This window comes from Pseudophryne corroboree, chromosome 5 (genome assembly GCF_028390025.1).
Source record: "Pseudophryne corroboree isolate aPseCor3 chromosome 5, aPseCor3.hap2, whole genome shotgun sequence".
NCBI lineage: Eukaryota > Metazoa > Chordata > Amphibia > Anura > Myobatrachidae > Pseudophryne > Pseudophryne corroboree.
This window is the reverse complement of record NC_086448.1, coordinates 501,165,030-501,179,351: the sequence shown is the minus strand read 5'-3', so window position 1 is coordinate 501,179,351 and position 14,322 is coordinate 501,165,030. Positions and strand designations below refer to the sequence as shown.

Below are 14,322 nucleotides of genomic sequence, written 5' to 3'. Positions count from 1 at the left end.
GTCAAGTAAATTTGCTGAGAAGTTTGGTATTTTACTTACGGCATTACGAGGATTTTTCTTCGTTCTGGTGATCGGAGTGTGATTGACAGGAAGTGGGTGTTTCTGGGCGGAAACTGGCCGTTTTATGGGTGTGTGTGAAAAAACGCTGCCGTTTCTGGGAAAAACGCGGGAGTGGCTGGAGAAACAGGGGAGTGCCTGGGCGAACGCTGGGTGTGTTTGTGACGTCAAACCAGGAACGAAACTGACTGAACTGATCGCAGTGGCAGAGTAAGTCTCGAGCTACTCAGAAACTGCTAAGAAATTTCTATTCGCAATTTTGCGAATCTTTCGTTCGCAATTCTGCTAAGCTAAGATTCACTCCCAGAGGGCGGCGGCTTAGCGTGTGCACTGCTGCGAAAAGCGGCTAGCGAGCGAACAACTCGGAATGAGGGCCCATATGTGTATATAATAACAATACCTTTTCACATATATACATCCAGCAGTATTACTAATCAAAATATATGCAGATCTTCATGCACTTAATTCCAACACAATCAATTATTCCACATTATATTAGTATTAAAATACAAATTCAATCACTAAATAAAAAAATAAAAATAAAACAAACAAATATAATAAAAATTTTACAAGCTTTGCAGGAACTAAGGGTGAGATTGAACCCAAGAAAACGGCAGTACTTTCAAGGTGCAAAAGAATTATGCTTACCAAAAGAGTCCTTGGGGTAAATTTACTAAGATGGGAGTTCTATTTAAGATGGGATGTTGCCCATAGCAACCAATCAGATTCCAGGTACTATCATCTAGAAGGTGCTAGATAAATGAGAAGTAGAATCTGATTGGTTGCTATGGGCAACATCCCATCTTAAATAGAACTCCCATCTTGGTAAATTTACCCCCTTGTATCAGCCCACCATGTGTTCTTTGGGTTGCAGCCCAGGAGACACTGACACAGATTAAACTGTGGCTCCTTATACTGTAACAGCACTCAGGAGTGACCTCACTTTCTGTCAATTTAGGCTAGCTGTCCATACATACCTCCTCTGGTTTCTAATTTGTGGCACTTATTCACCAATACCACACATATTTACTTCATTAAATGGGCTCATTAGATTATAGCCACATTTTCTTTTTCACCATTTTTAATATACTGCCCTCATATTAATAACACAAGGTTTATATTCCCATAATGTATTAGTAGGTTTTGGGGGTCATTCCGACCCTATCGCTCGCTGCTGTTTGTCGCAGCGCAGCGATCGGGTCGGAACTGCACATGCACCGGTGCCGCAGTGCGCTGGCGCATGGCAGTCGTCGTTTCCTAGTGATAGCCTCTGAGACAGAGGCGGTCGCTGGGCGGGAGGGGGCTGGACGGCGGCGTTGAGCCGCCATTTAAATCCTTTTCATATATATCTTCAGAGCCCTCACAACATCCAAGGACTTTGATGTTATTGAGGAGTCAGTAGCCACTGGCACCACAATAAGTTGGATTATATGAAATGCCGACACAACCTTCTGAAGAAACTGCTGACGTGTCCAGAGCTCAGCTCTATCTTCGTGAAAGATCAAGTAAGGGCTTTTACAGGATAAAGCCCCCAATTCAGACACACGCCTAGCCGAAGCTAAGGCCAACAATGTGACAGCCTTCCATGTAAGAAATTTGACCTCAACCTCCTGTAGAGGCTCAAACCAGTCCGACTGGAGGAACTGCAACAGCACATTAAGGACCCAAGGCGTCGTAGGCGGTACAAAGGGAGGTTGGATGTGCAGAACTCCCTTCAAAAAAGTCTGAACCTCAGGGAGGGCAGCCAATTGTTTCTGGAAGAAAATGGATAAAGCCGAAATCTGGACCTTCACAGATCCAAACCTCAGGCCCATATCCACACCTGCTTGCAGGAAGAGGAGAAAATGTCCGAGTTGAAACTCCACCGTAGGAAACTTCTTGGATTCACACCAAGAGACATATTTTTTCCAAATACGATGGTAATGTTTATACATTACCCCTTTCCTAGCCTGTATCAGGGTAGGAATGACCTTCTTCGGAATGCCCTTCCAAGCAAGTATCAGGCGCTCAACTTCCATGCTGTCAAACGTAGCTGTCCACTCCCGGAAAGAAGATTGCTGAGAGCACCAATGCATGTCTTTCTGCCCAGAGGATGATTCTTGTCACCTCTGACATCGCAGCTCTGCTCTTCGTTCCGCCTTGTCGGTTTATGTAGGCTACTGTCGTTACATTGTCCGACTGCACTTGCATGACCCAATTTCTTAGAAGATGGGCCGCCTGAAGAAGACCGTTGTAGACAGCTCTTAGTTCCAGGATGTTGATGGGCAGGCCGGCTTCCAGACTTGACCACCTTACTTGGAAAGTTACTCCTTGAGTGACTGCTCCCCAGCCCCGAAGGCTCGCATCCGTGGTTAGAAGGACCCATTCCTGAATCCCGAACCTACGGCCCTCCAGAAGGTAACGTAATTATAGCCACCAGTGGAGCGAAATCCTGGCTTTCAGCGACAGTTCGAATTCTCTGCTGCATGTGGAGATGAGATCCTGACCACTTATCCAGGAGAGCCAGTTGGAAGACCCGAGCGTGGAACCTCCTGTACTGAAGGGCCTTGTAAGAGGCCACCATTGTTCTCAACAGGTGAATGCATTGATGAACCAACACCCGGGCTGGCTTAAGGACATCCCGGACCATTGTTTGTATCACCAACGCCTTCTCCTGTGGAAGAAACACCCTCTGCACTTCTGTGTCTAGGATCATTCCCAGAAAGGACAACCCCTGGGTTGGTTCCAAATGTGACTTTGGAAGGTTCACAATTCAACTGTGGATCTTGAGGAGGCGGGTTGTGAGAACAATGGACTGCAGCAGCTTCTCCTTGGCTGATGCTTTTATCAGCAGATCGTCCAGATATGTAACGATGTTCACCCCTTGTTTGCGGAGGAGAACCATCATCTCTGCCATCACCTTGGTAAACACCCTCGGTGCTGTGGAGAGGCCGAATGGCAGGGCCTGGAACTGGAAATGACAGTCCAGTAATACGAAACGGAGATAAGCCTGATGCAGCAGCCATATCGGAATATGTAGGTACGCATCCTTGATATCCAGGGATACCAGGACTTCCCCCTCTTCCAGACCTGATATCACCGCCCTAAGAGACTCCATTTTGTACTTGAACTCCTTTAGAAAGGGGTTCAATGAATTTAGGTCCAGAATGGGCATGACCGAACCATCCGGTTTCGGTACCACGAAAAGGTTCGAATAGTAATCTGTGGTTTGTGAATGAGGAGGAACTGGCACAATGACCTGTGCCTCCACCAACTTTTGGACAGCTTCTTGTAGGACAGTGCTGTCTGCCAGCAGAGCTGGTAAGCCTGATTTGAAAAAAACGATGAGGAGAGAGACTTTGAAATTCCAGCCTGTATCTCTGGGATACAATATCTTTCACACAGGGATCCAGGTCGGATGATACCCAGACATGACTGAATTGTCTGAGTCTCGCTCCCACTGGCCTCACCTCCAGGCCGTGCGGTCCACCGTCATGCAAAGGACTTTGGCGTACCTGAAGCAGGCTTTTGTTCCAGGGAACCTGCAGCAGCAGGTTTCTTGGACTTAACGCGACCTCCCCTAAAGAAGGTATTGGACGGACTGGCCTTCCTAAGCTTGTTAGGCCGAAAGGACTGTGTTGCTGCAAAAGAGAAGGATTTCTTCGGGGCAGGTGCAGCTGAGGGAAGAAACGGAGTGTTACTCGCTGTAGCCGTGGATATCCCCGCGTCTAAAGCTTCCCCAAAGAGAGCCTGACCTGTATAGGGTAGGTACTCCACACTCTTTCTGGATTCCTCGTCGGCCGACCACTGGCGCAGCCACAGTCCCCGATGAGCTGAAACAGACATGGAAGAGATTCCCGCAGCCATGGAACCCAGGTCTTTCATGGATTCTACCATAAAACCTGCTGAATGGTGAATGTTGCGTAAATATAATTCAACATCACCCTTATCCATCGTATCCAAATCCTCTAGTAAGGTAGCCGACCACTTTACTATTGCCTTTGCAATCCATGCACTAGCAATAGTGGGACGTAATATGGCCCCTGAAGCAGTGTACATTGATTTAAGGGTGCTATAAATTTTTCGATCAGCCGACTCCTTTAAGGCCGTAGATCCTGTAAAACCACCTTCTTTAAGAGTCTGGACACATGCGTCAACAATCAGCGGGTTTTCCCATTTTTTCCTATCCTCCTCAGGGAAAGGAAACGCTACCTGTACCCATTTAGGGATCTACATTTTTTTCTCAAGGTTTTCCCATGCTTTCTGAAATATAGCATTCAATTCCTTTGACGCAGGGAAGGTTAGCGAGGCTTTTTAATTTTAGTGAAAAAAGCCTCCTAAACCTGCTCAGGTGTGGTATAATTAATATGTAACACATCCCTGATCACCGGGTGGTCTTCAGTATGCCGAATGTCTGAATCCCGGCGCACAGTATACCGGCGCCGGAATCCCGACACCCGGCATACCGACACCCAGCATACCGACAGCTATTCTCCCTCATGGGGGTCCACGACCCCCCTGGAGGGAGAATAAAATAGTGTGGCGCGCGTAGCGCGCCACCGTGCCCGCAACGTGGCGAGCGCAGCGAGCCCGCAAGGGGCTCCTTTGCGCTCGCTAACGCTGTCGGTATGCCGGTGGTCGGGCTCCCGGCGCCGGTATGCTGGTCGCCGGGAGCCCGAGCGCCGGCATACCGTACTACACCCCTGATAGCCTCTATCATCAATTGCACCCCCTTTGCAAGAGATGCAGACCCCGCAACACATCCCCATCACCGTCACCGTCTGTGGTGTCAGAATCGGCATCCGTGTCATCCTGCATGACATGCACAAGCGCACGTTTGTGGGGGTATATAGTGGAGCGTCCCGAGGTACCAGAATTGGGCCATACTACCATAGAGTTCTGTAATACCTGGGTTGCAGATTCATTACTTGCAACCCTGTCAGAAATCTGAGAAATCCAAGATTTGATAGAGGAAAACCACTCAGGCTCCCTTGCTGGTATCTGTGCTAAACCAGTGCTATCCTGATTACACGAATACATGGAATGGGATCATCCTGGGAGGACAAATCCTCTGCAGCATATGACACAGTGTCCCTGGACATAGCTAAAGGAAACCACCAAACACTCCACACACACACACACACACACACACACACACACACACACACACACACACACACACACACACGGGAGGGCAGACAGAGTTTCCCCCCCCCAAGGATGGCAAGTGACACACAGAGATTGGAGCCAACCCACACACAGCGCTTTTTTACCAAAGGGAGACCCCTTTTCAGCGCTGACTGTGTACATTAAGAGGATACACAGTCGTATTGCAGCCTCGCCCCCCCCCCCCTCCCCCATTCTTCAACCCCCTGGTACCGTTTGCAGATAGCTGGAGTTGCTGTGGAGGGACCTGATTCTCCTTGTCAGCGCTGTGCAGGCAGGAAAATGGTGCTGAACGCTGCTCGGTCCACTCTGAGGAGAAGCTCCACACCCAAAATGGCGCTGTCTTCCCGCTCTTCACCAGATTATACTGGCCTGAGGATTGAGTGCTGGCTGAGATCCGGGGATCCCGATAGGCTTCTGGACCAGTGTAGGGTGTCGCGCTGGCTCAGGGCGCCCCTCACAGCGTCGCACTATGTATCGCTGAGCCGTCCCCAGAGCGCAGTTAATACTGCGCTTCTACCCTGTAGCCGCCATCTTCACACTGACCCCCCGCTTGCAAGATAGGTCTGTGTCTCACTCGCCACCGATTCTTCAGCTCTGCAAGGGGGTGGCGGCATGCTGCTGGGGCGAGCGGTCCCCTGTAGCGGAGAACGATCCGTCCCCTCTGGAGCTCAGTGTCCAGTCAGCAGAGACAGTGGCTCAGACCCCACAGAGCAGACATTGCTCCCCCCCTCAGTCCCTCGCTGCAGGGAGGCTGTTGCCAGCAGCCTCTCTGTAAAACAAACTCTAAAAAAATAACTTTTACCAGGAAAACGCAGGAGAGTTCCCCTAGCTGTGACTGGCTCCTCCGGACACATTTTCTAAACTGGTAGGGGGTGCATAGAGGGAGGAGCCAGCCCACACTCTCAAACTCTTAAAGTGCCAATGGCTCCTGGTGGACCCCTCTCATACCCATGGTACTAATGTGGACCCCAGCATCCTCTAGGATGTAAGAGAAATTATTATTATTATTTATATTATAATTTATTATTATTATTATTATTATTATTATTATTATTATTATTATATGTTAATATCCCCTGTTATATACTATTACAGACTGCATTCTACTAGTAAAGATAATACAAAATGTATGTATATAATTAAATTATATTTGCAGCCCCTTTGTACAGGTGGCAGTAATCTGGGTGCGATGATACAACAATGCTAACTGAGCCTTTTTACATACCTGGGCTAAGTAGGATGGTATGTGGAAATTGTCCTTGCATATGCAGTTTTGAAAAACTGGATGAGAACATAGAACATTATAATTAGACGTGTCAGATAATATCTAAAAAATTCTGCTTTTACAGAACACTCCCTGCACAAACTTACCAGTTACCAGCTGCAATACTGTGCATTTTACTATTGTTATAGAGAACACTTCAAGTCTGAGGAATACTTATTCTTTCTTCTGTCTGCATCTATCTTGCTCTCCCAGAAAATTTGGTGTATTTTTTTTAACCTTTGACATTGGAGCTTATACTGTATTAACACAATTTCCACAAAAGCAGGCACCCAGCATCACAACCTCTCTCATGCCCCTCAACAGCAGGGAGAAGGGAGTGAGGGGGACAGAAATGAAAGGGGGTGGTGGAGATGAGAGAGAGAGGGGAACAAATCAAAGAGACACGGGGGGGAGGTGGAAGTCACATAGCTAGCAACTCAGCAAATAAATGGTCAAAAATACTAGTACAACGGACAGCAAACATTTTTCAGCCAAATTCAAAACAATGTAAATATTTCTACAGTTTTCCTAATTTATATTACAAACTGACTGCCAATGCTTTAAAATAGACATAAAGCCAATATTTCAAGTGGCACTTAGACAGTCTGGGCAACTAGGTCATAAGTGATGCTGGAACTCCAGATGACCATGAGATACTGTGCAATTATCAAGGTATCACTTTCACTGGTGCTTGATGACATGGCTGAGACTGCAGAAAGCCACAGCTAACAGAAACTACATGCCCCAGAATACATTGCATCAACTCAGACATTAGTTGGAGGGAGGACAGGAGTGACAATTGGAGGAGAGGTACAAGCAAGGGTGAAGCCACTAGAAGTGGAGAAGAAGCCACTCAGAGGCGCTGAAATTACTATATTAGAGCCAGGCTCAGGCTGGTGAGAGGGGAGTACAATGGTGACCCTTATACTGAGCCCTGAGATTCACGAGGGGCCCCCTTGCCCATCAGGAATTTTGGGAATCTAATTCATATGCCCCCTTGCCTGTGCTGCTGCAGTATTCAGTAGTGCACAAGCAAAAAGAAGGAGCTGTGTTTTTTTTGCCAGTGCAGCAGGCGTGAGATAATAATCACATCACGCCACAGGATGGCAGAGGAGCCATGAAGAGGAGAGAACCTAAAAGAGGCAGCTGGAGCTATAGAGACACAGAAGGGTGGTGCTGAATACACAAGGCTGGGAAGAAACAGAGGGATGGATGTAAGAAGTGGCATTATGGAGAAGAATCGTTATCAGCATCTTTATGTGTGTTGATACCGCTTCTCCCCCAAGTATGAAGGAAAAGTGTACCCAGTGACAATGGCATTATGCGCCCCTGTCATTATCGGCCCTGCTATCTACTAGATAGCATGCCTATATGTGGCATATGTAGTACTGACCATTCTGACACCTGCACTAATCGATTTCCACAGCTGCAGGTATCGTTGCCCATCCACCACAGCTGGGACAGAGCTGTCCCTGGCTGCAGAGTCTGCCGGCTTTGGGCCGCAGGTGAGATCTTGCATGAGTAGCAAGATCTTGTGCATGCCCAGCGTAGCAGGCCAGGAGGGGAAACGCAGAGGGAGGAGAGCCAAAGAGGGATGAGGTGTTCCACTAGTAAGGTGAAATAACGCACTCTCTTAACGGTTCTAAGCACCACTAATCACTTGCCCAGACAGTGTTGTTTTGTCCCTCCCCTTTCTGCTCCTCACTTGCTCCCCAGTAGTGAATGTTCTCGGGCACTCTACATGTTTCAATATGCAGAGAAACAACATCTGCCAGCCAGGGCTGAATTCAGGGGTCAAGCCACCCCTAGGCACATTATTGCCCGCACCCCTCTATCATGTCATTGCCCCTTAATTTCGGGTGCCAGTCTGGATGACCTCGAGACCACCAAAGCAGACCCAACCTCGCACTACTACCAACTCCTGGACCACAATTTGTTGCCTGTTGTCTTACCCCCCATCATTTGCAAAATAAAATATATATTAAAAAAATCATATTGACAAAAAAAAAAATCTGTCCCTTATCAGCCAGGTGTGCCGCCCCCCAGCAGTTGCCGCCCATAGGTACGTGCCTCATGTGCCTTGTGCAAAATCCCCTACTGATTACACTAGTATCTCCTGGTAACATTTCATCACATATATAGGCCGCCATCCACATCTCATTAAAACAAGCTCCAGAAAAACATTTATTTCTCTGACGTCCTAGTGGATGCTGGGTACTCCGTAAGGACCATGGGGTATAGACGGGCTCCGCAGGAGACTGGGCACTCTTAAAAGAAAGATTAGGTACTATATCTTGTGTGCACTGGCTCCTCCCCCTATGCCCCTCCTCCAGACCTCAGTTAGTATCTGTGCCCGGCCAGAGCTGGATGCACTCTAGGGGCTCTCCTGAGCTTCCTAGAAAGTATTTGTTAGGTTTTTTATTTTTAGTGAGATCTGCTGGCAACAGACTCACTGCTACGTGGGACTGAGGGGAGAGAAGCGAACCTACCTGCTTGCAGTTAGCTTGGGCTTCTTAGGCTACTGGACACCGTTAGCTCCAGAGGGATCGAACACAGGCCCAGTCCTCGGTCGTCCGGTCCCGGAGCCGCGCCGCCGTCCCCCTTGCAGAGCCAGAAGAACCGAAGAGAAGTTGAAAATCGGCGGCTGAAGACTCCGGTCTTCATTAAGGTAGCGCACAGCACTGCAGCTGTGCGCCATTGCTCCCTCTGCACACCACACACTCCGGTCATTGATGGGTGCAGGGCGCTGGGGGGGGTGCCCTGGGCAGCAATTAGAGTACCTTACATGGCTAAATAGCACATAATACAGCTAATAAACTGTATATGTGCATAATCCCCCACCATAAAGCATATAAAAAAGCGGGAGAAGTCCGCCGAGAAAGGGGCGGGGCTATCTTCCCCAGCACACCGGCGCCATTTCTCTTCACAGCTCCGCTGGAAGACAGTTCCCCAGGCTCTCCCCTGCAGTTTCCAGGCTCAATAGGGTAAAAAAAAAGAGAGGGGGGGCACTAAATTTAGGCGCAAACTGTGTATAATAAGCTGCTATAGGGAAAAATCACTCACTTTAGTGTAAATCCCTGGTTATATAGCGCTGTGGTGTGTGCTGGCATACTCTCTCTCTGTCTCCCCAAAGGACTTGGTGGGGTCCTGTCCTCAGTCAGAGCATTCCCTGTGTGTGTGCGGTGTGTCGGTACGGCTGTGTCGACATGTTTGATGAGGAAGCTTATGTGGAGGCGGAGCAGGTGCCGATAAGTGTGATGTCACCCCCTGCGGGGCCGACACCAGAGTGGGTGGATATGTGGAAGGTATTAACCGACAGTGTCAACTCCTTACATAAAAGGCTAGATGACGTAACAGCAGTGGGACAGCCGGCATCTCAGCCCGTGCCTGCCCAGGCGTCTCAAAGGCCATCAGGGGCTCAAAAACGCCCGCTACCTCAAATGGAAGACACAGATGTCGACACGGAGTCTGACTCCAGTGTAGACGACGATGAGACAAATGTATAATCCACAAGGGCCATCCGTTGCATGATTACGGCAATGAAAAATGTGTTGCACATTTCTGACATTAACCCGGCTACCACTAAAAAGGGTATTATGTTTGGGGAGAAAAAGCAACCAGTGGTTTTTCCCCCATCGGATGAGTTGAATGAAGTGTGTGAAGAAGCGTGGGGTTCCCCCGATAAGAAACTAGTGATTTCTAAGAGGTTACTGATGGCGTACCCTTTCCCGCCAGAGGACAGGTTACGTTGGGAGACTTCCCCTAGGGTGGATAAGGCGCTCACACGCTTGTCAAAAAAGGTGGCACTGCCGTCTCAGGATACGGCCGCCTTAAAGGAGCCTGCTGATAGAAAGCAGGAAGCTATCCTGAAGTCTGTATATACACACTCAGGTACTATACTGAGACCTGCAATTGCTTCAGCATGGATGTGCAGTGCTGCAGCAGCTTGGTCCGATACCCTGTCAGATAATATTGATACCCTCGACAGGGATACTATTTTGCTAACCATAGAGCATATTAAAGTTGTCGTCTTATATATGAGGGATGCACAGAGGGATATTTGCCGGCTGGCATCTAGAATGAATGCAATGTCCATTTCTGCCAGGAGAGTATTATGGACTCGGCAGTGGACAGGTGATGCTGATTCTAAAAGGCACATGGAGGTTTTGCCATATAAGGGTGAGGAATTGTTTGGGGATGGTCTCTCGGACCTCGTATCCACAGCAACAGCTGGGAAGTCGACATTTTTACCTCAGGTTTCCTCACAGCCTTAGAAAGCACCGTATTATCAGGTACAGTCCTTTCGGCACCAAAAAGGCAAGCGGGTCAGAGGCGCTTCCTTTCTGCCCAGAGGCAAGGGAAGAGGGAAAAAGCTGCACCAGACAACCAGTTCCCAGGAACAAAAATCCTCCCCCGCTTCCTCTAAGTCCACCGCATGACGCTGGGGCTCCACAGGCGGAGCCAGGTGCGGTGGGGGCGCTTCTCCGGAACTTCAGCGACCAGTGGGTTCGCTCACAGGTGGATCTCTGGGTTCTGCAAGTGGTATCTCAGGGATACAAGCTGGAGTTCGAGGCCACTCCCCCTCGCCGTTACCTCAAATCAGCCTTGCCAGCTGCTCCCAAAGAAAGGGAGGTAGTACTGGCAGCTATTCACAAGCTGTACCTCCAGCAGGTGATAATCAAGGTACCCCCTCTTCAACAGGGACGGGGTTACTATTCCACAATGTTTGTGGTACCGAAACCGGACGGTTCAGTGAGACCCATCCTAAATTTAAAATCCTTGAACACTTATATAAGGAAGTTCAAGTTCAAGATGGAATCGCTCAGGGCGGTTATTGCAAGCCTGGAAGAGGGGGGTTTTATGGTGTCATTGGACATCAAGGATGCGTACCTGCATGTCCCCATTTACCCACCTCACCAGGAGTACCTCAGGTTTGTGGTACAGGACTGTCATTACCAATTCCCGACGTTGCCGTTTGTCTGTCCACGGCACCGAGGGTATTTACCAAGGTAATGGCCGAAATGATGATACTCCTCCGAAAGAAGGGTGTTATAATTATCCCGTACTTGGACGATCTCCTGATAAAGGCGAGGTCCAAAGAGCAGTTGCTAGTCAGAGTAGCACTATCTCAGGAAGTGCTGCATCAGCATGGCTGGATTCTGAATATCCCAAAGTCACAGCCGATTCCTGCGACGCGTCTGCTGTTCCTGGGCATGATTCTGGACACAGAACAGAAGAAGGTGTTTCTTCCGGAGGAGAAGGCCCAGGAATTATCATCTCTGGTCAGGAACCTCCTAAAACCAAAACAGGTGTCGGTGCATCACTGCACGCGAATCCTGGGAAAGATGGTAGCTTCTTACGAAGCGATTCCCTTCGGCAGGTTCCATGCAAGGATCTTCCAGTGGGATCTATTGGACAAGTGGTCTGGATCGCATCTTCAGATGCATCGGTTGATCACCATGTCCCCGAGGGCCAGGGTGTCTCTGCTGTAATGGCTGCAGAGTGTTCATCTTCTCGAAGGCCGCAGATTCGGCATACAGGACTGGGTCCTGGTGACCACGGATGCAAGCCTTCGAGGTTGGGGGGCAGTCACTCGGGGAAGAAACTTCCAAGGACAATGGTCGAGTCAGGAAACTTCCCTACGCATAAATATTCTGGAACTAAGGACCATTTACAATGCCCTGAGTCAAGCAGAATCCCTGCTTCAAAACCAACCGGTGCTGATTCAGTCAGACAACATCACGGCGGTCGCCCATGTAAACCGACAGGGCGGCACAAGAAGCAGGATGGCAATGGCGAAAGCCACAAGGATTCTTCGATGGGCGGAGAATCACGTGGTAGCACTGTCAGCAGTGTTCATTCCGGGAGTGGACAACTGGGAAGCAGACTTCCTCAGCAGACACGACCTCCACTCGGGAGAGTGGGGACTTCATCCAGAAGTCTTCAAGCTGATTGTAAACCGTTGGGAACGACCACAGGTGGACATGATGGCGTCCCGCCTCAACAAAAAGCTAAAAAGATATTGCGCCAGGTCAAGGGACCCTCAGGCGATAGCGGTGGACGCCGTGGGTGTACCAGTTGGTTTATGTGTTCCCTCCTCTTCCTCTCATACCCAAGGTACTGAGGATAATAAGAAAGAGAGGAGTAAGAACTATACTCATCGTTCCGGACTGGCCAAGAAGAACTTGGTACCCGGAACTTCAAGAAATGATCTCAGAGGACCCATGGCCTCTGCCGCTCCGACAGGACCTGCTGCAGCAGGGGCCCTGTCTGTTCCAAGACTTACCGCGGCTGCGTTTGACGGCATGGCGGTTGAACGCCAGATCCTAATGGAAAAGGGCATTCCGGATGAAGTCATTCCTACGCTGATAAAAGCTAGGAAGGATGTGACAGCACAACATTATCACCGCATATGGCAAAAATATGTTGCTTGGTGTGAGGCCAGGAAGGCCCCAACAGAGGAATTTCAGCTGGGTCGTTTTCTGCACTTCCTACAGTCAGGAGTGACTATGGGCCTAAAATTGGGATCCATAAAAGTCCAGATTTCGGCCCTGTCTATTTTCTTTCAAAAAGAACTGGCTTCACTGCCTGAAGTTCAGACGTTTGTTAAGGGAGTGCTGCATATTCAGCCCCCTTTTGTGCCTCCAGTGGCACCTTGGGATCTCAACGTTGTGTTGGATTTCCTAAAATCACATTGGTTTGAGCCACTTAAGACCGTGGAGTTAAAATATCTCACGTGGAAGGTGGTCATGCTGTTGGCCTTGGCTTCGGCCAGGCGGGTGTCAGAATTGGCGGCTTTGTCGTGTAAAAGCACATATCTGATTTTCCATATGGACAGGGCAGAATTGAGGACTCGTCCCCAAATTTCTTCCTAAGGTGGTATCAGCGTTTCATTTGAACCAACCTATTGTGGTGCCTGCGGCTACTCGGGACTTGGAGGATTCCAAGTTGCTGGACGTAGTCCGGGCCCTGAAAATATATGTTTCCAGGACGGCTGGAGTCAGAAAAACTGACTCGCTATTTATCCTGCATGCACCCAACAAGCTGGGTGCTCCTGCTTCAAAGCAGACTATTGCTCGCTGGATCTGTAGCACGATTCAACTTGCACATTCTGCGGCTGGACTGCCGCATCCTAAATCGGTAAAAGCCCATTCCACGAGAAAGGTGGGCTCTTCTTGGGCGGCTGCCCGAGGGGTCTCGGCTTTACAACTTTGCCGAGCTGCTACTTGGTTGGGTTCAAACACGTTTGCAAAATTCTACAAGTTTGATACCCTGGCTGAGGAGGACCTTGAGTTTGCTCATTCGGTGCTGCAGAGTCATCCGCACTCTCCGACCCGTTTGGGAGCTTTGTTATAATCCCCATGGTCCTTACGGAGTACCCAGCATCCACTAGGACATCAGAGAAAATAAGAATTTACTCACCGGTAATTCTATTTCTCGTAGTCCGTAGTGGATGCTGGGAGCTCGTCCCAAGTGCGGACTCTCTGCAATACATGTATATAGTTATTGCGTAACTAAAGGGTTATTGTTATGAGCCATCTGTTAATGAGGCTCATTATTGTTTTCATACTGTTAACTGGGTATAGTTATGACAAGTTGTACGGTGTGATTGGTGTGGCTGGTATGAGTCTTACCCTGGATTCCAAATCCTTTCCTAGTAATGTCAGCTCTTCCGGGCACACAGTTTCCCTAACTGAGGTCTGGAGGAAGGGCATAGAGGGAGGAGCCAGTGCACACCAGATATAGTACCTAATCTTTCTTTTAAGAGTGCCCAGTCTCCTGCGGAGCCCGTCTATACCCCATGGTCCTTACGGAGTACCCAGCATCCACTACGGACTACGAGAAATAGAATT

The 14,322-nt window shown here is 49.0% G+C and overlaps 1 protein-coding gene across 4 annotated transcripts in view; it reads right to left on the bottom strand.

Annotated features, from left to right (window-relative positions):
* The window catches only part of LOC134927911 (pyrimidine-specific ribonucleoside hydrolase RihA-like), a 210,965-nt gene that overhangs the window by 65,859 nt on the left and 130,784 nt on the right, over positions 1 to 14,322 (bottom strand). The window lies entirely within an intron of this gene.